The sequence below is a fragment of the Anabrus simplex genome, chromosome 1 (assembly GCF_040414725.1).
Source record: "Anabrus simplex isolate iqAnaSimp1 chromosome 1, ASM4041472v1, whole genome shotgun sequence".
NCBI lineage: Eukaryota > Metazoa > Arthropoda > Insecta > Orthoptera > Tettigoniidae > Anabrus > Anabrus simplex.
In genome coordinates this window covers 1116354719-1116380704 of record NC_090265.1, presented here as the reverse complement: position 1 = coordinate 1116380704, position 25986 = coordinate 1116354719, and the positions used below count along the sequence as shown (strand labels likewise).

Sequence of the window (25986 nt, the reverse complement as noted above, 5' to 3'; positions counted from 1 at the left end):
GCTCTGCTGTAAATCTGTGTAACAAGAAAGTCAAAAGCAGAACTTATCATCAGCTCTGGAAAATGAGTGAAACATACACCTTTATTCTTCGTAACGGGTATTTTTTCGGTTGGGATTTTCGTTTTTCATAAAGATAACCTGCCCCCATACGAAGAAAATGAAACTATCAATGTCTATTTACTTGTATAGTTGTATTTTCGCCGTGGTACGCACAAGTTCTTAGCATTGTGGCAAATGCCTATTTTCACATACTGTATTTAAATTTGTAACACATTATATTTCCACAAAACGTGTTATACGATAACAATTAAATGAATAATTTACACGAGAAGTATTACGTCCCTTGAATTTACATTACTCACCACGTGAAGATACCATGCCTAACCTAAACTACGAGGTCTCATTATCTTAATAACAGCTGTTTACGTAAATCCTGATGTGATAAATTTAAAGAAATAACATGCAATATACTTAAATATAAATGTTTGTCTCTCAACGGTCACAGCTATCCTAAGAATGCCACCAATCCTTATGGATTACATTTACAAGTACAATCTGTAACATACGCTCAGCTCGCCTCAATTGATCAGGTGATTGGCTTGGCGCGCTTTCTACAGTACGGCCTGTATATTAAGAAAGCCGGGGCTACTGCTGCAGTGGCGTGTGAATGTGTCAGCAACTGTTATTGTTTACGCTTCTAGTCAGGATAGGTGCCAAGGGATATGAAATAAAGAATTCTCAAAGCATTTACCTAACATGACGGTAGAAAAATTCTGCAGAAACAAACATTCCGGTGCTGTCACTTCTTAGATTCCAACCAAAAATCTAATTGTTTTAATCTGTACAGGTAAGCCTATACTGTAATTATTTTATATAAATTAAAACTTGTAAGAGAACATACGAGATTAGCAACTTGTAAAAGTTCAATGTCACAAAGATTTTTTTCTTCCGTCACGCCAACTTCCAGGATTCAAATTCCGTGATTGCATTATATGGATATTTCTGTAGGCGGAGATTTTTAAGAAAGGATAGTGACTGGAGGGTGTTCGAGGATTTAAAGGAGACTATGGAGTAGGTATGCGAGAAACTGAGAGCGAGATTTGTAAATCAAAATGGGTAGATAGGAGATAGGAATAACTGTCCGCCATTTTTAATTCTTTTGTGTGAGATCGAGGTTTACTGAACTCTTACACAATGAAAACAAGAAGCCTATTCTGTGTTAGTGGATAACTTTCCACACTATTATAAACGATGAGCTAATGGAGAATTACGTTTATCTCTTTAATTTGTTTAGATAAAACGCGCTTAGAGAGTTCTCCGAAAACAGGATCATTAACGACCGTGCAATTCCTCAGAAAATATGAAGACACTCTAATAGTATAATACTGTAGTAAATAAATACTCTCTGGAGTGGTTTCAGTCACCCAAAGCAGGCCTCACATGAACACTGGTGTCACTGGTGTTATAAACGACCGTTACGCAACGTCACCACACATAAAACAAAACCCGAGCAATACATCACCATACTGTACTACTTACAACGGTCTTATCTGAACCAAAAAAAACAAGAGCAATTCAAACAGGAGACACAGAAAGAGTGCAACCGAAAGCTTTTCTTAATGTTAGAGAGAAGCATATAAAGCTGTGAATATCATAACTGCACAAGTTCATTTTTTGACGCTATATGAGTTATATATATCACTGAATTCGTCTCACTGAGCTCTAACCAATGATGTACAAAACAACACATGTTTCGAACATTCAGCCTTTGCTATGATGTCAGTTAGTGCAAGACTTGTGTTGTTACCGAAGTCACCCAGTCATACAAGACTACTGCGTATCTGAGCATCGTAACAGCACAAGAGTGTAGCGCTGCACGGAAATTGTCAGGTAGCTAAGTACATTTTTAACGCGATGAAGGGATGTGAAATGTTAGTAAGGAAAGGAGGGAATGAACATTGTATGTCAAAAGCCATAGCCTTTGATTATATGCAGAATGTTCCTTACCCTCACATCCCAATCACCGAGATGTTCTACAAAAGACTGCTGTGGCTCTTCAATTCCAGAATACACCGTTTTTCTGATGAGACCATACAATGTTTCATAAATAGAGTTAGTCGGAAAGAAAAGTCCCAATGAAGTTATCTTCTTCTTCATAACGAACTTCACTGACATCAATATCAAAATACTATGTGCTTACAGATGAGTGTGTAGCACAAAACAGAAATAACACAGTTGTGAAATATTTCAGCCATTTGACACAAAAAGGTAGAGTCACCTACATTCGTCACATGTACCCAACACAAGGGCATTCTTACAAGAATATGATAGATCTTATGCTCAAATTGAGCACAAGAAACAAAAACAGGACGTTGTTTACATTGCAGACGAATCCAGTGGAACATTTCCCTTGAAAGGCAGCGTTGAGATAAGTAAGTTGAAGAAGGCATATGAGACTGAACTCCCAATCAAAATACATAAAGCGAAATATATTAGTAAATAAATACCTCTTTTCTGTTCACCATGAACATCTTCCTTACTTTTAAAATCTTATGGACAAATAAGGTCACATTCAAAGTCGTGTTGTTGAAAGGGTCAGGAAGCGAAGTTGGAGACTCAGATTAATATGTGGATAGCATGACTGTACTGAACCGAACGTTTGAAATCTAACGAACCACAATTACTTATGACTGCTCTGTTATTAGTAAACCCAATTCATTGGCGTCGGTATTTGTGGATTTGGCTCACATTTACGACCGGATGTCTCTCCTGGTATTCACTATTGCGAGTTCTTGTGGTGGGTGGTAGTTTGATGTGTTGTATGTAAATGAAGAGAAATGCATTAAGACAAACATAAAACACCGAGTTCCCTAGCAGTTAAAAATCCCCGACCCGGCCGGGAGTGATCGGAAGACCAGTAAGGAGCCGTTCCTCTTTTCCTGGCACACCATGTGAACATAATTCTTGCTGGATATGTCTGACTTAAAATACCTAAATATTCGAATTGTAGGCAGTCTTGCGGAACTACGAAGTCCTCCTATCCTGATACCATCAATTGTCCTAGACGCCCTGGTCACCGGACACCGACTATACATTACATAGTAAACAGTCGGAGAACGGCCAATAATTTCGGCTCAACTTTCAGGTTTTAGAGTGGACACTTACAGCTTCCGCCTTTCTTCTGCACTTTCTCGTCCTACAGGGGAACAACTGCCGACTGACTAGCCTTAGCTCCTGCATATATCTTCATTTACTTCAGAAGTGATATCTCAAACGTTATTTCAAACAATTCGTTTTCTCCTCCCCCACAAAGGCTCCCGTCTTTGCATTTTCCTACTATCACAAAAGCATTTTTGGAAGGGTCAGAGCTTTGTACAATTTTTTGCCGATCTTATTGGCGTAGTCAGTTAGTCGTCGTCTTTTTGCACCTAAAGAGCGGTTTCAATTCCGGTGAAGTCTCATGCGGCACAACATTCTGACACCTTGATGTCCCTTAAAGTGTACAGTAGTGAAGAGACGTTGGAGAAATGTAGTATTATGAGTTGATTCTTTTATTTGTAGGTCTCTCCGTGACTCAAATGGCAGACCGTCGCCCACTCACCGTTGGTATCCGTGATTTGAACTCCGGTCACTACGTAAGATTTGTGCTGGACAAAGCGGAGGTGGGACAGGTTTTCTCCGGGCACTCCGGTTACCCCTGTCATATTTAATCCCAGCAACACTCTCCACAATCATTTCATTTTATTTCATTAATCATTGCCCCAGAGGGATGCGACAGGCTTCACCAACCGGCACATTTTTCTATCCTCGGCACTATGGTGGCTTAATCCATTCCATTCCTGGCCCAGTCGGTTGGCAAAAAATAGGCTGAGGATTTTCATTTTATTATTTTACTTCTAGTGGTGCTGAAAGTTGCAGAACAACATTATCGGTCATCATTAAAAATTATCTAGAAGAAAGAGGAGAATGGAGATATCGGCTAAAAATGGAACGGAGCATATGAAATAGATAGAAAGGAAGGTTGTACAAGTAGGACTATTAAGCAGTACCATACGGTGGAGAAGAGAGGCATGAGTAATTTGTGATCCGTGCAAAATGTAAATGCAAGTAGAAGGTTGCATGCAATGTACAGTCACAAAGAGTCAAGGTACAGTTCACAAGATTCTCTATAAGACTATTCAGCCAACAACGGCGATTCTTTAGAGAAAAGGAATCCGATATGTCTACAGTACGATGTTGATCCTGGACGATCGCTACACCATAGAACTCTTCCGGACATTACTTCAGGCAATTAAATAGGGACGGAGGCAATCAAAAACATAAATTCATCCGTATATTCGATATCATTAAATTTCTGCTTGTAAATACTCTGACCTCCACTGCCATCAAATCCCCATTTACAGACCAATTTCGTCGTAACATTATCTTCTAAACATGATTTGGAAATTCTTACATAATTTCTTGCAGGTCTACTTGTACAGATGTTTTGGTGGCTTAAATAGATTGAGGCAGAAGTCCTTCATCTGCTTTCTTTACACTGTATAACGTAGGGAAACAGTTTTTATGAATGCTGTTGACGACCGACTTCAAAGTGTTGGTTGCCTTTCGGAAAGATGGAGAGCTACAAATAAGGATGCGGCTTGCGGCTTGGAACTGCTCGTTATTTGTTGGTGTGTTTTCTTTAGATGGTGTCTGTTTAGCAACAAAACAAAGCTCCGCTGCAGAGTTAGTCGCTGCAAGAGGTTCTACGCACTACTTCTTTGTTTTTAGCGAACAGTCCTCGAACTGTTTAATGACTTACCGCAAGTAGAGCAAACTCCAACGATGCCCACTTTACTCTGACACCGAGCATTTATCAATGTTGTTACATAATCCGCAAGCGTACACGCACGATCGGGCCACTTTTCATTTTTAGCTAGAAATACCGGCCGAACCCTGAGCGAGATTCGCCATTTCTTACTACAGGTCACGTGCAGTAATGCACTATACTGATCTAAATTTTTGTACACATCTTCTGTGCAGTCTTCAATTTTATGAAAACTACAAACAACCTTCAGAATTTCCGCCTTCTCCGACTAGCATCTGTAATTGAAATCCATCTTTCAAAAATGTATTTGTTTTTCATGGTGTATTATCGCGAAAATTAAGTAATAAAAGTAAAACTTGCGAACATGTTCACACAAATTATTGATAAAGCTAAAGAGAAACGTTACAGGAAGAAATTCCTGCACAGATCTCGAGACTTACCAAACATTCGTCGTAAAAGAGAGCACTTACCTTTACTAAAACTGTCATCTAGTAACAAGAAGCTTCACCCTTCGCTTTGGTCCCAAACACCTGTGATAACGCTGGAAGAATTTACCGGGAAGTGTGGAGATACCGACTCCGCTCGGTCGAATAGAGTAGCTTTGTTGGAATTCATTTAGTGCGAAGCAGAATAAGACAAAAAAGTTTTTTTAACATTTTTTTTACATTTTTATTCAATCGCCGACGCACTGTGTGACGACAATAATAGAAGAGATACGAATGCCTAGAGCAGAGGCGCACTATACGCAGAATTTCGTCAATTTGTCGGTGGTGGTGGTAGTGGCGGCAGCGGAGGCGGAGGCGGTGGCGATGGTAGTGGTGGTGGGAGTGGGGTATGAATGTATAAACCAACATGTAAACCAGATACGTCATGTTCGTTGAACATTCGCAAGAATTTGTGTATATATTTTCCACACTTAAAGATACGTTTTTTCAAAGATTTCGAAGAAATTGGAAATTTAATGAACATCTCCCTTGGTAATTTATTCCAATCCCTAACTCCCCTTCCTATAAATGAATATTTGCCCCAATTTGTCCTCTTGATTTCTAACTTTATCTTCCTAATGTGCTATTTCCTACTTTCACCACTCAAACCTATTCGTCTACTAATGTCGTTCCACGCCATCTCTCCACTGACAGTTCGGAATATACCGCTTAGTCGAGCAGCTCATCTCCTTTCTCCCAAGTCTTCCCGGACCAAACTTTGCAACATTTTTGTAACGCTACTCTTTTGTCCGAAATCACCCAGAACAAATCGAGCTGCACTTCTTTGGATTTTTTCCAGGTTTTGAATCAAGTAATCCTGGTGAAAGTCCCGTACACTAGAACCATAGTCTAGTTGGGGTCTTACCAAAGACTTATATGACCTCTCCTTTACATCCTTACTACAACCCCTAAACATCCTCTTAACCCTGTGCAGAGATCTGTACCATATAATTGCAATCAAATTTATGTGATTACCCCAATGAAGATCTTTCCTTATATTAACACCCAGGCACATACAATGATTCCCATGAGGAACTTTCACCCCATCAATGCAGAAATTAAAAATAAGAGAACTTTTCTTATTTTTGAAACTCACAACCTGACTTTCAACCCCGTTTATCACCATACCATTGGCTACTGTCCATCTCACAACATTATCGAGGTCATTTTGCAGTTGCTCACAATCTTTTAACTTATTACTCTATACAGAATAACATCATCCGCAAAAAGCCTTATCTCCGATTCCATTTCTTTACTCATATCATTTATACTCGAATATAGGCTATAAGAAAACGTAAAGGTCCAATAATACTGCTTTGAGGAATTCCCCACTTAATGATTACAGGACCAGATAAAGCTTCACCTAATCCAATTCTCTAAGATCTATTTTCTAGAAATATAGCCACCCATTCAGTCACCCTTTTGTCTAGTCCAATTGCACTCATTTTTGCCAGTAGTCTTCCATGATCCACCCTATCAAATGCCTTAGACAGGTCAATCGCGATACAGTCCATTTCACCTCCTGAATCCAGGATGTCTGCTATATCTTGCTGGAATCCTAGAAGTTGAGCTTCAGTGGAATAAACTTTCCTAAACCCGCACTGCCTTCTATCGAACCAGTTATTAATTTCGCAAACATGTCTAATATACCAGTAATCACAAATGTTTTCCCAAACCCTACATGCAATGCATGTCAAACTGACTGGCCTGTAATTTTCAGCTTTACGTGTGTCTGGAACTCTGAAATTAATTTATTTATATATTATTATTATAACAACTCACAGGTGTCACTTTGAATGTGAGAAACTAACAGAGATTCAATTAGTAATATCATTATATATTAATAGTTAATATGTGTTTCAATTAAAAAAAGAGAAGTTCAAATGATCAAGGGATGTGGGAGGCGAGGTTAAACTCTGTATCCTCACTCTTACATAAGCAACTGGATTAAACATTTCCTTTGTAGGAAGACATCTTTAAATTGTGAGAATTTTATATCCGCACTTTGAAGGTGAAGCAGTGTTCTATACCCTCCAAAAAAGAGGACCATTCCCCGTTTTCCTAAAAACCCTGCCGGACCATTCATTTTTGTGCCGAAAAAGAGGATATGTCCTGGTAAAAGAGGGCTAATGGTAATGCTAGGAAAGAAAGTAATAAACAATCCCTTAGATTAGATTGTAGCATGAAATAAAAACGCCCATGATACTTGGTTCAATGACACCCTCAGTGGTGTGCTCCAGTGACGTAACTCCCCGTAGCCTTGTAAGAAAGAAGCCTTGGACCGGGCCATCTGCAACCAGCAGGTGGGCATGGTTCAAGAGTGCGCTGGCCCCGGCAGAACGAGAAAGAGAGAGAGCGCAATACAGGAAATGTGTGCGTGATATTGCCATCTGTGACAAAAACACGCTAACCTGACGTACATTATTTAACACCAGATACGACAACGACTCTTATCCCTCAAGCTAACTGCAAAGAAATGTTTGAATTCATCAGCTTATCAGTCCAACTTGCACAGATGGTGTATGACGTTATTTTGTATAATGAGCGAAATGTAGGTCGTTTGTGTGCGTGCGTTATGTTCAGAAAATTCATTTACCTCCGTTATGAATATGACAACATGTTGACAGGTACATGCCATGCAATAAGCACGAGCGAAAACTCACACTACAACCAGTTTGAGACCAATTGTTTCTCAACACACTGAACCACAGATACCAATCATATAAGTAATAACTCAGGATGTAATGAGAAATTCAAACCGTACGTGAAAATATGTTACCTTCCCAAACTGTTACCTAGGCTATAATAATAATAATAATAATAATAATAATAATAATAATAATAATAATAATAATAATAATAATAATAATAATAATAATAATAATAATAATTAATGTACCGAGTGAGTGGCTATACGGCTTGGATCACGTAGCTGTCAGCTTGCATTCAGGGTTCAAACTACACTGTCGGCAGCCCTGAAGATGGTTTTCCATGGTTTCCCATTTTTAAATCACGGCTGAATCGATTTTATACCCCCTTCTTGCCTTTTCGTCCAAGCCTACGACATTAAACATAAATTGCATAAACTATTATTGCTCATTTAACAAACACAGTGATTCCACCATAAGCAGCCGTGAGGAAGGTTTTTCGAGGTTTCCAATTTTCAAACCAGACCCTAATTATAGTCGCCGAAAACCTTCAATCCCTTAGTGCGACGTTAAAACCACTCAAAAGAAAAAAACATACACAGTGAAAATTGCATGAGATGTAGAGTCACTAAAAAGAATTAAGCGCCTGGTACTGTATGCTCTTCACATTTAATATTATTTCTTTCTTTCTTTCTTTCTTTCTTTCTTTCTTTCTTTCTTTCTGTTCCCTGTACCCTTCAGTCCCCTCGGACTCTGCGAAGTATCCCACCTCTACCGCCTCAAGGGCAGTGTCCTGGAGCATGAGATTTTGTGTCGAAATGATAAAACTGGGGACGAGGACCAGTACCTCGCCCAGGCGGCCTCATCTGCTATGTTGAATAGGAGCCGTATGGGGAGATGGGAAGATCGGAAGGGACAGACAAGGAATAGGGAAGGAAGCAGCCGTGGCCTTAAATTAAGTACCATCCCGCATTTGCCTGGAGGAGAAGAGGGAAATCACGGAAACGACTTTTAGGGTGGCTGAGCAGGAATCAAACCCCCTCTACTCAGCTGACCTCCCGAGGCTGAGTGGACCCCGTTCCAGCCCTCATACCACTTTTAAAATTTCGGGGCAGAACCGGGACTCGAACCCGGGCTTCCAAGGTTGGCAGCTAATCACATTAACTACTACACAACAGAGGCGAACATTTAATATTTTATCAGGCTTACTTTAATTATGGTTCATGGTGTGGGTTACTGTAGTCACGTCGTAGATCGTGAACCATGGGCAACGGCTGAGTGGCCTAGTAAGTGGTTCTGAGAGTCGGGATACCAGTTGCTATGGAATGGGAGTGGACATCTCGGACATATTCTGAGTCATGGCCCTTCTTGTGCTCAAGCGGCTAGGACTATACAATCCATCGTTGGTCCCTAACCCGTCAGAGGAAAGATCCTCACCTGGACTATGTGTAAGTAGGGTAGCATCCTGCTTCATGAATTTACCTAGCTCAGAACATTTTTTATTTTGCTAGGGGCTTTACGTCGCACCGACACAGATAGGTCTTATGGCGACGATGGGATAGGAAAGGCCTAGGAGTTCGAAGGAAGCGGCCGTGGCCTTAATTAAGGTACAGCCCCAGCATTTGCCTGGTGTGAAAATAGGAAACCACGGAAAACCATCTTCAGGGCTGCCGATAGTGGGATTCGAACCTACTATCTCCGGATGCAAGCTCACAGCCGCGCGCCTCTACGCGCACGGCCAACTCGCCCGGTCAGAACATTTTAAGCAAGCCTCGGACCTATGGGAGTAACGGAGTCCCACTCCCATTTGACAGGCGAGGGACTCCTTGGAAACAACTTGGCGAACGAAATGGAATTCGATGGGGAGCTATCAATATTAATGGGGCTTATGGGAGAAAGAAAATAGAAATGGCTGAGTCAGCAAAGAGGATGCACGTGGATGTGCTAGGAGTAAGTGATATTCGGGTACGGAGAGATGAGGAGGAACAGATAGGAGATTATAAAGTGTACTGGACGGGTGTTAAAAAGGGAAGGGCATAGTATGGGGTAGGGCTCTTTATCAGGAATACCATTGCACGCAACATAGTTTCTGTTAGGCACGTAAATGAGCAAATGATGTGGATAGATTTGGCAATTGGAGGAATTAGGACGAAAATTATCACAGTGTATTCACCATGCGAGAGTGCAGATCAAAATGAAGTTGACAAATTTTATGAAGCTTTGAGTGACATTGTAGTCAGGGTCAACAGCAAGGACAGGACAGTACTAATGGGCGATTTCAATGCGAGAGTTGGAAATAGAACTGAATGATACGAAAGAGTGATTGGTAAATGTGGGAAGATATGGAAGCTAATGCGAATAGGAAGCGTTTGCTGGACTTCTGTGCTAGTACGGGTTTAGCAGTTACGAATACATTCTTCAAGCATAAGGCTATTCACCGCTACACATGTGAGGCTAGGGGTACAAGATCCATAATAGACTAAATCTTAACCGACTTCGAAATCAGGAAATCTGTTAAGAATGTACGGGTTTTTCGGGGATTTTTTCTGTGATACAGACCACTATCTGATCTGTAGTGAACTAAGTATCTCTAGGCCTAGGATGGAGAAAGTGAAATTTGTCTGCAAACGAATCAGGGTAGAAAATCTCCAGGACGAGGAAAATTAGAGAGAAGTACATGGATATGATTAGAGAGAAGTTCCAAACAGTAGATCAGGGCCTCTCAAACGCTCAAAATCTCACGCGTGCATATCGAGGCGCAGAGACTCCGTGCACTCTGCATCGTTCCGACTCGACTCAACTCGGCTTGACTCGGATAGTGAAGTGCGCTGAGAGCGACGAAGCGTTCGGTGATATACGGCTTGTTTATCAGTGAAATAGATAAGCGCAAGACAACAACATAATAATGGAGCAACCTCTTTCAAAGAAAGCAAAGACTTCCGAAAGTCCATTTCAATCAAACTGGGAACTTTCGTATTTCTTTGTCAGTCGTGACTATAAAGCCAAATGCTTAATCCGTGGGACAATAATTATGTGATAAGTTAATCAAAAAGATCTATTTTTCAATACAAAAGCTTTGCTCAAATTCTACGAGAATTTTTCGAAGGAAGATTTTCCTAAGCTGCATCGAGAAGCAGGTAAGATTATTTCTATGTTTGGTTCCACATGCATATATAAAAGGTATTTTTTCCTCCTTTGACTTGTACGAAAACTAGATTGCGTGCGAGTAGGCCTATTTCTGATTGTAATTTAAAAAAGGCTCTCAAATTGCTGTCAGCCGGTCCCTTGTTGCAGGCATAACTGGTATCATTGCAAAGATAAAGGAAAAGAAGAGCTAGAGAAGATAAATTGTCTGCTCAAACCAAATTGAAAGAAGAGTGTTTTAACACCGGTAACGTTGTCCCACACAACAGTGTCACCGCTCACCGCACATAAACATTTCGCAGTGAGGGGAGGATCAGCGGGGAAGGTGGAGAAGGCGAAGACAGGCAGAACGGGTGAGACAGGTGTGGGGGAAGTGAAGTGGGGGTTTGCACTCTGGTCAACCTAGTGAAGTCGTCGCCTGCACCCTGAGAGGCCTTGCAGTAGATAGTAAGCAGGTTCAGGATATAGAAAAAGAATGGGTGGCATACAGGGATGTTGTAGTGGAAACAGCAAGGGAATGACTAGGAACAACTGTGTGTAAAGATGGGAAAAAGCGAACATCCTGGTGGAACGATGAAGTGAGAGCGTATAAAGAAGGCTTATCAGAAATGGCTCCAAATAAGGGCTGATGCAGACAAGGAATTGTACGTAGATGAAAGAAACAGAGCGAGACAAACAGTTGTTGAATCCAAAAAGAAGTTGTGGAAATATTTTGGTAATAACCTTGAAAGGCTAGGTCAAGCAGCAGTGAAACCTTTCTGGACAGTAATAAAGAATCTCAGGAAGGGCGGGAAAAAGGAAATGAACAGTGTTTTGGGTTATTCGGGTGAACTCATAATAGATCCCAGGGAATCACTGGACAGGTGGAGGGGATATTTTTCGAAATCTCCTCAACGTAAAGGAAATCTTCATGGTGCTGTCGCGAACAACCGAGCTCACGGGGAGGAGGAAAATGATGTTGGTGATATTACGCTTGAGGAAGTGGAAAGGATGGTAAATGAACTCCACTGTCATAAAGCAGCAGGAATAGATGAAATTAGACCTGAAATGGTGAAGTATAGTGGCAAGGCAGAGATGAAATGGATTCATAGAATAGTACCTTCAGATTGGATCAAAGCAATAATTGCACCTATCTATAAGCAAGGGAACAGGAAGGATTGCAACAACTATCGAGGTATCTCATTGATTAGTATACCAGGCAAAGTATTCACTGGCAACTTGGAAGGGATGGTGCGATCAGTGGTAGAGAGGAAGTTGGACGAAAACCAGTGTGGTTTCAGACCACAGAGAGGCTGTCAGGATCAAATTTTCAGTATGCGCAAATAACAGAAAAATGCTACGATAGGAATAGACAGTTGTGTGTATGTTTCGTAGGTCTAGAGAAAGCATGTTCACCATAATGGGAGACTATGGGATTAAGGGTAGGTTATTAAAATCAATCAAAGGCATTTATGTTGACAATTGGGCTGCAGTGAGAATTGATGGTAGAATGAGTTCTTGGTTCAGGGTACTTACAGGGGTTAGACACGGCTGTAATCTTTCACCTTTTCTGTTCGTAGTTTACATGGATCATCTGCTGAAAGGTATAAAATGGCAGAGAGGGATTCAGTTAGGTGGAAATGTAGTAAGCAGTTTGGCCTATGCTGACGACTTGGTCTTAATGGCAGACTGTGCCGAAAGCCTGCAGTCTAATATCTTGGAACTTGAAAATAGGTGCAATGAGTATGGTATGAAAATTAGCCTCTCGAAGACTAAATTGATGTCAGTAGGTAAGGAATTCAACAGAATTGAATGTCAGATTGGTGATACAAAGCTAGAACAGGTCGATAATTTCAAGTATTTAGGTTGTGTGTTCTCCCAGGATGGTAATATAGTAAGCGAGATTGAATCAAGGTGTAGTAAAGCTAATGCAGTGAGCTCGCAGTTGCGATCAGCAGTATTCTGTAAGAAGGAAGTCAGCTCCCAGACGAAACTATCTTTACATCGGTCTGTTTTCAGACCAACTTTGCTTTACGGGAGCGAAAGCTGGGTGGACTCAAGATATCTTATTCATAAGTTAGAAGTAACAGACAGTAAGTAGCGAGAATGATTGCTGTTACAAACAGGTGGTAACAATGGCAGGAGGGTGCTCGGAATGAGGAGATAAAGACGAAGTTAAGAATGAACGCGATGGATGAAGCTGTACGCATAAACGGGCTTCGGTCGTGGGGTCATGTGAGGCGAACGGTTTTCCTATAAACCCCCGTCTATTCAAAGATTTTAATATGATATGCATATCGAAACCTTCCTCGGGATGAGTATAATCTAAATATATGAAGTTTGGTTGAGATCTATCCAGCCGTTTCACTGTGATGGTGGAACAAACAGACAAATAGACAAACAGACACGAAAGATAAAAACCACCGATTCGGTCTTGAGTTGACCTAAAACGGATATATATCTGAAAAATTGACAAAACAAACGAAATTACAGACAGCGGACCCCCTACAACTTTATTTATATAGATAATCTTGCTTCTGTAAGCACACTGGAGCTGATGTTGCCATGGTTACGACAGTTAATTCCTTTATCCGATTCCTAGAGCAGGGGTAGTGTGGTGCCAATATCTCAATAACGATTGCTTTTAGGGCTTTAAAACATAGTTTTCGGGCCCGTAGGGCCTACCGAGTTTTGTTCTTTGCATCAAGGGGCTTAAAATAAGCTTTGTCTTGTCCTTGTACGACAAATTCGATAGTTCGCCTGTATTAACCTAATATTTTTATATTCCCCACGTCGCCTCCCCCCCCCTCGAATTGTTTTGAAAATAAAATATAGCCTATAGCACTCAGGGATAAGGTATATTTCTATTAGTGAAAGAATTTTTAGAATCGGTCCAGTAGTTCCTGTGATTAGCCATTACATACAAAGAAACTTTACCTTTTTATATATTAGTATAGACGAATCCTGAAACGAAACAACACAATAGACGATACATCGTGTTCGTGCGCAATGCGTGACGAGCACAAAAATGGATAATATTACTATTATTGTGAATATATATAAACTATTGCATTATTTCATTATCAGGTAATTAAATAAAAGATTCTGATGAACTGGCCGATATGGGCTTGAAGGTCACGCGGAAACAGGAAACTACTGAAAGGTGGAAGTAGCTAGGTCCCCGCGAATGACGAATACGAGACAAGAATTAACACGTGTGCTAGTCAGATCAGTTGCGCCTGACGGAAGATTAACACCAGTAGCGGTCACACCGTGCGGAGGCTTCTGCGCCGTTAGTGGACAATGTGTATACAAATAAATACATTCATTAAGGATATCGTTTTTAACTTCGCAATACTTCCCTCTACTTCAAGTAGTATGGAATGTCCTCTCCTAAATATTTTAAAGTCATTTGCTGTCACTTCGCAGGTAAACAGTCGGTGAAGTGGTACGAAATGTCCGGTGGTTCGAAATGTCTTAGAACCGAGCCAGACGCCCTGCGGCGTGCGGTGTCCGGACATTTCGTACCACGGACATTCCGTACCACTTGATTTTTTAGGACATTTCGTACCATCTAGGTCGTTATCTACCTGCGAACGGTGTTTCCGTAATTCCCAAATATTTACGCCAGGACAATCCGTACCACTTGATGTCACATTCGAACTCCATTTCCACGCCAGTGGGCGTAATGAGTCTGACAGGCACATTTTAGAAATCAGAAACAAAAATAATTTACAACATTTGCTGAAGGAAATTTCTATATTACTTAAATAATTGCCGGTTAAACTCTACTTATCTTTTATGTTTACGTAGATATCAAAAGAAAGTCGATTTTTTAAATTATAAAGCCTGAAACAAAACAAAACAAAACAAAATAATAGAAATATACATCGTGTTCGGGCGCAATGTGTCTGACGAGCCCAAGGATGAATAATATTACTATTATTTGTGAATATTTATGAACTACTCCATTATTTCATTATGAAGTAAGAAAAATAAAAGATTCTAATGAAGTGGCCGATATGGGCTTGAAGGTCACGTGGAAACAGGAAACTACTGAAAGGTCCCCGGGAATGGCAAATACGAGATAATAATTAACACGTGCACCAGTCACGTCAGTTGCGCCCGTCGTTAGGTTAACATCAGCAGTGGTCACACCATGCGGAGGCTTCTGTGCTAGCAGTGGACAATGGATATACAAATGTATACATGCAGTAGGATATCGTTTTTACTTCGCAATACTTCCATTCTATTTCAAGTGGTACGGAATGTCCTCTCCTAAATATTTAACTGACATTTCGCAGGTAATCGGCCGGTCAAGTGGTACGAAATGTCCGGTGGTACGAAATGTCCACGGTACGACATGTCCTAGAACCGCGGCGTGCATTCCACTTACCCCAAACCACCGCCGTGTGCGACTTCAGTGGTGTCAAGCGAGAGCTCACTGGATGGAGTGGAGGACCGTTGCGTTTTCCGATGAAAGCCGGTTCTGCCTCGGTGCCAGTGATAGCCGTGTGTTGGTTAGGAGGAGACCAGGTGAGCGCCTGCATTCCACCTGTCTGCGGCGTTGACACTCTGGACTTACGATGGTATTTCTAGTCTGGAGAGCAATTTCCTATGACAGCAGGAGCACTCTCGTGGTTATCCCACGCACCCTGACTGCAGATGTGTGCGTCCGTATGGTGATTCGACCTGTTGTGCTGCCATGCATGAACAACATTCCCGGGGGTGTTTTCCAACAGGATAATGCACGCCCCCATGCCACTGTTGTAGCCCAATGTGCTCTACAGAGTATCGACATATTGCCTTGGCCTGCTTGATCCCCGACCTGTCTCCAACGAGCGCGTATGGGATATCATTGGACGACAACTCCAGCGTGATGCACAACAGGCATTAACTGTGCCTGTATTGACCGACTAAGTGCAACAGATATGGAACTCCATCCCACAAGCTGACATCCGGCACCTGTACGACACAATGTATGCACGTTTGCATGCCTGCATTTAACAGTCAGGCGATTATACCGGTTATTAATGGACCAGCATGGCACATTTGCGATGGCTTTTCTCACGCGATTTTTAACCTGTAGTCTTGTACCTTTAATCAGTTAAATATGTTACATCGACAAATATATTTCCAAAATTTCCGTATTCTGCATTCCTTATTTCGTGGTGTTTGGATATTTTTTTTCGCCAGCGTAGAAACCCTACGAATATCCACAACAAACACTATATCTACAAGTTCAGTTGTTTCTGAGAATGTACCTGCGAGGAACTTATTCAATACCATGCGCTCATTCATTATTTTAGCCACTGTACCATCATTTCGATGGAAACATTTTGCACCATGATTTCAGTCTTCAGGGATGGTAACCCTGGATGTAAATAAATAAAAATAACCTTGTAAATGCCCTTCCTCCAATGCAGGGACAGTGCTCAGTTTAACTCATCAGGTGAGCAGGTCCTTCTTCTTCTTAATCTGTTTACCCTCCAGGGTTGGTTTTTCCCTCGGACTCAGCGAGAGATCCCACCTCTACCGCCTCAAGGGCAGTGTCCTGGAGCTTCAGACTTTGGGTCGGGATACAGCTGGGGAGGAGGACCAGTACGCCGCCCAGGCGGCCTCACCTGCTATGCTGAACAGGGGTTTTGTGACAGTTGTGAGGGGATGGGAAGACTGGAAGGGATAGACAAGGAAGAGGGAAGGAAGCGGCCGTGACCTTAAGTTAGGTACCATCCCGGCATTTGCCTGCAGGAGAAGTGGGGAAACCACGGAAAACCACTTCGAGGATGGCTGAGGAGGGAATCGAACCACCCTCTACTCAGTTGACCTCCCGAGGGTGAGTGAACCCCGTTCCAGCCCTCGTACCACTTTTCAATTTTCGTGGCAGAGCCGGGATCGAACCCGGGCCTACGGGGGTGGCAGCTAATCACACTAACCACTACACCACAGAGGCGGACTAGGAGGTCCTGAGAAGCATTATTATATTGGTTATTTCCTAGTTTGTTTCGTGAAAACGTATTACTGAATATTGTACACTTGTGTTGTTTCACCTCCGAGTGGGTGTAATGGTGTATTTCGAGATTAACACTTCACGAAAACGTATCATTACATTCTTGACATTTGTTCAGTTTTTTCCAAGGGAGGCTTGAGAATTCTCCTTTGTGAAAGCGTACCCCGCATATTTCGTTCTTGCATGGCTTCACCTTAGAGTGTATGTGGAGGTGTATTATAAGTTCTTGAGCTTCTCCCCCCGTGGAAACTCTCTGTGACTGTACTGCACTAAAATATCATACTGCTGAAATAGAACGCTTCTAAGACAGCAATGACAAGTAATGGCATTATTTTTTAACAAATGCTCAAAAGTTCTTGTGCAGAGACTAGAGCAGTGTGTGGTCTTCTAGAGTTTGAGATATCGCTGACACACACACGGCACAAATCGGAAGAGGAGAACTATCCTGTTTAATGAGCCATGACGGCTCAGCAATGAGCGAGATATCTCATCTGACAACAGCAAACAATACAATGATTACTCTTTCTCCTTTTGCTCTGACATCGACCAGCGTAAAGTAACGGAAAGTGAGGGCATGTGAGCTGAACTTCTAGTAAAAGTAACGAACTGTAAACCATCCTCACGCTCTCTAGTATACTTAATTCCAACGAGATCATTTTAAATATACAGGTAATCAGTTCAAATCCCCTTCAGCTCCTTTGTCAGCAGACCACTAAAACATATCCAGTCAATTATTAATTTTCTTTCAAAATGTTCAGTATTAAAGTGATTTTCTGTTATTCTGTTATTCCAAAGCTTCTCCATCTTCTTATCCTTCCTGACTTTTTCCCAATTACTTGGGGTCGGTACCAAATGTGGAATAAGCTCAGTTTCACAGCCAGCTGCCTTGCCTCACACAAACCCCATGAAGAGGTATGTATTCACTATTGTGTGCTTGGAACTGTGCTATGCCGTGTGTAAGTGAAGGTATGTATTAAGACAAACAAAAATACACAGCTCCCAAGCCAGAGGAATTAACCAGCCATGGCTATAATTGTAAGCCTGGCCGAGAATCGAAACCAAGGCCTTCTGAAACATTAACCATTCAGCCAAGGGGGCAGTTCTGTCTTTCCGGAAATAATACATGACATTACAACTTTGATGATGATGATGATGATGATGATGATAAATACATTTCAAGTTAGGTTTCTCTGCTATCTGAGGTGTCGAGTGTATTGGGTAAATGATGTACACAAGTTCATTACACAGTTAAAAAGGCTTAGAGCGACCTGAGGTCGAACCAGAGACCTCTTCCTGTCTATGGCCGATGAAGTACAGTGACTCGCCAACCTGCTCTGTTGGCTAAGTATTTGATGTCAATCACACTGTCAGTTCCATAATAATATGACGTTTCGCAATAGTAGAGTGGGTTATGATTACCTCCGGATTTACATGTTTCTTAATCGAGAATTCTGTTTATTTATTTTTCGTTTGGCTTGTAATGCCGGGAATGTCCGAGGACATGTTCGGCTCGCCTGGTACAATCATTTCAATTTGACACCCATGGGCGACCTACGCTCCTCAATGTGGGATGATGATAATGTGGTAGGAAGAGGGTGAAGCCTGGTGTCGGCTCGAAGCCTACTCCTGTCGAATAACACTAAGGGGCATGCTCAAAGCTTTACGTCCCATCAACAGCGTCATATGCACTCACTCCATATGAACAATGAGGAGAGGTTTGGAATTGAATCCAGGCTTTTGGCACATAAAATGGTGATAAGAAGTTACATATCACCACCTCTCCTACTCTGCTGGCCAACATTCTGATGTTGAAAATTTTTCGACCAACGGGACTCGAACTGACTAATCACAGTGTCATACCATACTGATTTCACATCTTCACGATCGTGGCCACCAGGCGAGATAATTCTACTGTAATGTGTTTTGAAGATGCCTTCCGACTCTAAGATACTGGGTTCGATTCCGGATTAGGTCATTTGCCATTTAAGAATATTTAAATCTGACAATTTCGTGTCATTGGGTTCCAGCATGGTAAATGACTCCTGTGAGATAAAATGAACGTTGTAGAATCGAGCTGTGAGATGGTCTTGTAAAGTACTCTCAAAATGTTCAAAATCCATTTTCTCGAAGTGGAATGGGAGTTGTGCCTTGCAGTTTGAACCGAGGTATCTCTTGCATGCCCTATCATATACTGAAAATGGATCAAATCGGTGGAGACATGTTGACAAAGTCTCCTCGTAAGTACTCAATTTTCAATCACATTCGATCCTAATAAAGTGGCCAAATTATTATAGTAAATAGGAAACCGATAAATGTTTTTGTTAAAATCTATATTTAAAAGCCATGTACTAATAACAATAGCAATGCTAAAATAAATACATTCCAAGTCACGTGAAGTAGGTTTTCGAGAAAAATGTTCTGCGATGTTCAGGCGCATCCTTTATCCTTTGTCTCTTCGTCTTAGTTTCTATCAAGTAAAAGCTACCTCACGGACCATGCTCAAGTTTGGCAAGTATACAATGTACACCTGGGATACTTAAAAGTGTATACCCTGCCTAAACAGTCAGTTTTCAGGACGGAATGAATATTGTTGGTTGCATAAAACTACATTGGAAGGGGCGGCTAAATCACGCTGTATAACAGGGATCGTTTTCCCCCTCGCTCAAAAACAGCATTCCATATTCTTAGCATACTCCAAGTTGATATGACAAATTTTAGCGATAAGTTATGTCTTGGAAACATACTGTTCTTTAAGGAACCGTATTATAAGATACCTATTCGCAGGCCAATCATCCCATATATATATATATATATATATATATATATATATATATATATATTCCAATAATAAAACATTAATATTACCGGTAATCACCAATATTTTTTCTTTTGTACTTAAGCAGATACGTATTAGAAATCCGCTTTATTGCGTTAACATTGCTGTCATTTCAGAGTGAGATAGGAGTGGAAAGGAAGAGGTTGTGGCCTTAATTAAAATACAGCCCCAGTATTTTCCCGGTGAGAAAATGGGAAACCAAGGAAGACCATCTTTAGGGCTGCCGACAGTGGCATGACCGAGTCATGAAAAAAGGGTTAAACAGAATTTAATGAAAATCAGTATGTAAAGTCGAGAAACAAGGAACTACAGTCTACGCTATAAATAATGTTATTCACCCTTGTTGAAACTCTAGTTTAGGGGGTGGCGCCGGAAATGTTAATTTTTTATTACCTATGTTATTCGTCCTATCGAAAAGTACTACATAACATAAATCATAGAGAATACAATTTCCGATCATTAATGTCTTATTCTGTTTTGTTGACTATCATAAGACTGGTGGTGGTGATTATTGTTTTACGAGGAAGTACACGTAGGCAACCATCATCTATATAACACTACTCAGAGAGGAAAAATGGAAGGGGTCTGTCACTTCGAAATAAAGAAGGACTCGCATTACATTTGATGCCCTAATATCACAGACTCGGAAGAAAACTAAATGTGAAAGCCTACAATATCTAAAGCTCATAAAATTGGTCAACAATAACATTAAATTGACCATTGTTTGTTGTGATGTGCTTTGTGTCTTCTGTTGCCACTAATCTCCGATAGATGGGGTACCGAGTATACCTAGTGATGGCAAAACTTTTCAAAATATCGATATATCGGTTTTTCGATACATCGGTGTTAAAATATCGATGTCATTGAAATATCGGCCTTCAAAATATCGATATATCGCCGATATATCCGTTTTTAAAATATTGGCGCTCTTATCCATTATTGTAAGTCTAGTTTTACATTTAACACAATGATTAAAGTATTCATTACGTTCAATAAGTCTTGACACAGACCAGAAAACAAGCTTAAAACAATGATCAAGTAACATGACATTTTCACTACAATGACATATTATAAAAACAGTTACAGCCGAAAGATGTTATTATACATAGAAAAGCAGTATATGCAAGGTGTCTAGTAACGAGCTACCGGTAATAACTTACACCGAAAAACCATATGAAAAAACTACATGCGTATAATTTGTTTACGAAGTACATCTGATAATTATCAGAGCTCTATAAAATAATAAAACATTTTCTTACCAACTTCTTCCTCAGCACCGCAATTCCATTTGTTCGTGAAAAGAAAAACATGATCTTAGGTCAATTTCCAATACCTCTTACGTAAGTCATTTAGAAAAAGCAGCTTGGGTAACAGTTTGCCATTTAATCGGTTTCTCTTTTGCGTGATGGTGTTACCGGCCTTTGAAAACAGTCTCTCTGCTGGGACAGAGGTCGCTATAATGCTCAAGTATTGCCTAGCTAACGTGTAAAGCTATGCATAGGCCTACAAGGTATACACGATGAATGAGTTGCGATATTATCACTGTATTGAATTGAGAAATGAAAATTCAAATTTCATAACTTTAGCATGCAAATATTGAAAGGGTCTGAAAAATAATCAGATCGTAGTCAAAAGTATTAAATTAGACAGAAATATTGATATATTGGAAACAAAATAACGATATAGACAATATATCGGACCTTAAAATATCGATGTCGATATATCAATATTCCCACCTCAAAATATCGATATCGAATATATATTGGACCTCAAAATATCGATGTCGATATATCAATATTTCCATCTCAAAATATCGATATCGACAATATATCGGACGTCAAAATATCGATGTCGATATATTGACATTTCCATCTCAAAATATCGATATTTGCGATATCTCGATATTCGTTTGCCATCTCTAAGTATACCTGTCGCTTGAATATTGGCGGGAAATAGCTGGGGAGTTAGATAACTCTCTTCTTTAGCATGACATTCCTCTGGTTCATAAATTTGCTGATAACTAGTGGTACGTAACACATTTTTTCATCATAGTATTACAGCTATTCGATCCCTACGCTGACGCACTGATTGTAATGAGCGGTGTGCACTCTTAGCGAAATAATGGGAGAGGAGTGTTCATTGCTGTCTGCGGACTGGCACTTCAGATTCTGGAACTTTGGACTGTTAGATCGGCAATGTAGTACTCTTCGTTAAAAGTGAGAGCATGCGCTGTTTTTCATTTGATCAAGTATTTATATGGTAGCATTGCTTTTAACCGCGACCTTCCTACTGACGCCTTTGTAATGACCTTTGTTGACTTCAGTTGCGAAAATCACTAAGACAGTCTTTCTGAGGATGTAAAAAGGCAGGTGGAGAGTGAGCGTCTGCCATTATAATGATAAATGCCCAACTCGATTCTGCGTGGCAGTAAACAAGTGGGCCTTCCGTCATAATAAAAACTCCAACTTGATTGTGACTGATAACAGGCAACAGTTTTCACATGAGAAAAGACGTATGGTGACTCCCCATCGCGTTTATGGGGTAACGTTAAGAGCTATTGCTTATTCATAAAGTGTACCTTACTTATGAGAAATCTGTATACATTAGAATTCCGTAGCGAAGCACGGGTTCATCAGCTAGTTGATCCTAAAATTCGAGGTCTATTTCGCAGATATCTTTCATATTTGAGAAGTTCAAAACTAAATGAAACGATGATCTTAGGGCCATAACTGAGTCCAGTTTTATCTTATTCGCTTTTTACTATTAACTTCCTGCATCGTCTAAAATTTATCATTGTAAACTGATATCCCAGAGGCCAAGCTTAAATCAAATCAGTCTTACGTTCGCAACAGGGACTAGAATAGACCCGAATCCAACCAGGCTACAATGTTAACCCCTAAAGCATGGTAGGAGCCTAAGGAGTTAGGAAGCGATGGTGTGTATGTGTGTGCGAGTGTGGCTTCCCACCATTCACTTTGTATTTTTAAGCGCACATGTTCAAGGGCTGCTACTTTTTCTTCTTCTGTCGGCAATTCACACTCGAACAAGCTGCAGTCAGCATTCGTCAGGATTAAAAGCAATAAAAGACGACCATATGTGTTTTTAGAGCTGTTATCGCCCTGGGCTACGCACAAAACGTAAATATACTCTGAGCTTCAAGTCGGATGCTCACACTCAACACATACCCGAAGATAAAAAGCATGACAACAGATGAAACGTAGCTCCTCCCTCCCCGAGTTGATCCTCATTGATGTTACTATATTCATAACGTGCTTGTACTTCTCTGAATTTAAGATGTTCTGAAACAATTTTTTTTTTAAACAACATTAGCCCTAACGTTGTTTCCATTTATTTCTGGTTCATTTTTTCATCGCCTAATTTTTTCAATGACCATTTACTCATTTCAGTCACAAATAAATACAATACATAAACATAGTACGTTTACACACGTTCTTTCATTTTAGATGCTATCCTCGTGGTGTGAGTGTATTTCAGATAACGATTGGGAGCTGCGATTGAGAAGGAAGCAGCAGTGGTCTTATACAAGACTTCTTTTTTTTTTTTTCAGTTTGTTTTATGTCGCACCGACACTGATGGGTATTCTGGCGACGATCGGATAGTAAAGGACTGGAATCGCAAAGGAAGCGACCGTGGCCTTAATTAAGGTACAACTCTAGCATGTGCCTGCTGTGAAAATGGGAATCCACGGATAACTATCTTCAGGGCTGCCGACAGTGGGATTCAAACCCACGATCTCCCGTATGAAAGATGACTGCTACATAACCCAAACCACGCGACCACTCGCTCGGTTTATACAAGTTAGACCACTTCAATCTTTTTACCGAGTTAAAATGAAGGGAAACCATATTATTATCCCTCTCCTTCCTGAAAACTTTTTGTTGAAATTTCCCTTTAAAAATATGTACCATTTTCGAACGGGATAGTCTACTACAATAATTCTTCCAGCCATATGTGACCTGGAAAAGTACATTCGTACTGGTTAAGTGTTTATTAAGCAGTTTTCTACTGATCTGCCAACGGCCGTAGCCGTGTCGAAACACCAGATCCCGTGAGATCTCCGAAGTTAATCAACATTGCGCGTGGTCAGGAGTTGGATGGGTTGCCACGCGCTGTTGGTGGTGGGGGGTAAGGGAATGGAGGAGCGGAAAGGAACTGGCCACCCTACCGTACGTAAACTCCGGCTCAGGAACACCTCTGCGGAGGTTCGGACCTGCCTTCGGGCAGAATAACCCTTACCTTACCGTACCTTACCTACTGATCTGACACAAACAAAAAATACAAATAAAATGTATTAAATGGCTCGTAACTAATTCGTTGGAAAGGGAATACCATATAATTATACTGACAAGGTTTAAAACAAATGGAGCGATTTATATGAATAAGATTCATTAGTCTGTTTCTAGCAAGTCATTTCTCAATATTACACACGTGTATGAAACATTTTATAATAATAGTTTTATTTGGGGCCGGGCTGAGTGGCTCAGATGGTTAAGGCGCTGGCCTTCTAACCCCAACTTGGCAGGTTCGATCCTGGCTCAGTCCGGTGGTATTTGAAGGTGCTCAAATACGACAGCCTCGTGTCGGTAGATTTACTGGCACGTAAAAGAACTCCTGCGGGACTAAATTCCGGCACCTCGGCGTCTCCGAAGACCGTAAAAGTAGTTAGTAGGACGTAAAGCAAATAACATTATTATTATTAGTTTTATTTGGAGAGATGCAGGTAGGAGATTACACTTTACACAGTGACTATTGGTTCTACTTTTGCATAGACAGATTCTAGGCCTGGAAGCTTCTGGTCAACCAAAGCGACAGAAACACACACTACGAGATTGGCACAATCATTGCACCCCGGTTTGACGCAGTGAACACGATTCGTTGTACGTCAGATTTTAAAACTATTTTGCACGATCATGTGAGTCAGGTGAAAAGGGGTCTTATCATTTTCAAGGATAGCGGACAGTAGAATTAAAACCCACCCGTCTACTGAAGCCCTGCACACTGGCCATATTGATATGAGTTTAGCAACCTGACAAACACGTACTTTAACACTGTGTAACAATATAATTACAGTCGCCGATCTTTACCAACCACCAAAATGTAGTCAAAGATAAGCTGCTAGTCCGCCTCTGTCGTGTAGTGGTTAATGTGATTAACTGCCCCCCCCCCCCGGAGGCCCGGGTTCGATTCCCGGCTCTGCCACGAAATTTGAAAAGTGGCACGAGGGTTGGAACGGGGTCCACTCAGCCTCGAGAGGTCAACTAAGTAGAGGTAGGTTCGATTCCCACCTCAGCCATCCTCGAAGAGGTGCCGGAATTTAGTCCCGCAGAAGTTATTTTACGTGCCAGTAAATCTACCGACACGAAGCTGTCGTATTTGAGCACCTTCAAATACCACCGGACTGAGCCAGGACCGAATCTGCCAAGTTGGGGCCAGAAGGCCAGCGCCTTAACCGTTTGAGCCACTCAGCCCGGCAGGTTTCCCACTTCTCCTGCAGGCAAATGCCGTGATGGTACCTAACTTAAGGCCACGGCCGCTTCCTTCCCTCTTCCTTGTCCAATCTTCCCATCTCCCGCCAAGGCCCCTGTTCTGCATAGCAGGTGAGGTCGCCTGGGCGAGGTACTGGCTATCCTTCCCAGTTGTATCCCCGACCGAGAGTCTGAAGCTCCAGGACACTGCCCTTGAAGTCGATACAGGTAGGATCCCTCGCTGAGTCTCAGGGAACAACCAACCCTGGAGGGTAAACAGATAAAGAAGAGAAGAAGAAGAAGATAAGCTGCTATAGCAATTTTTGTTGCTGATTTATATTACGAACCAGGGCCAACTTCGACCGTCACTAACGTATGCCCGTAAAATTACAGTAGAAGTTGTCAGTGTATGTTGAGTGCTCAGCCTCTCACAGCTCCACCATCAGCCGACATAGGTGGGCCGGGCGTCAATGAAGAAGCATACTAGGGACTGAAGAGTGAGGTCAGTCCCAGTGACAATCTCTCACTTATTCTACATTGTTTGAAACGAACTGAACGTGTCGTGCCTTTTGTGATACAGAAATTTTCAAC

General features: G+C 41.2%; 1 protein-coding gene and 1 pseudogene across 3 annotated transcripts in view; both read right to left on the bottom strand.

Moving 5' to 3' along the window:
• The window catches only part of LOC136858188 (uncharacterized), a 37177-nt pseudogene extending 21564 nt beyond the window's left edge, over positions 1–15613 (bottom strand).
• LOC136858075 (pleckstrin homology-like domain family B member 1) overlaps positions 1–25986 on the bottom strand; it is an 871560-nt gene that overhangs the window by 809852 nt on the left and 35722 nt on the right. The gene's annotated exons all lie outside the window — the stretch shown is intronic.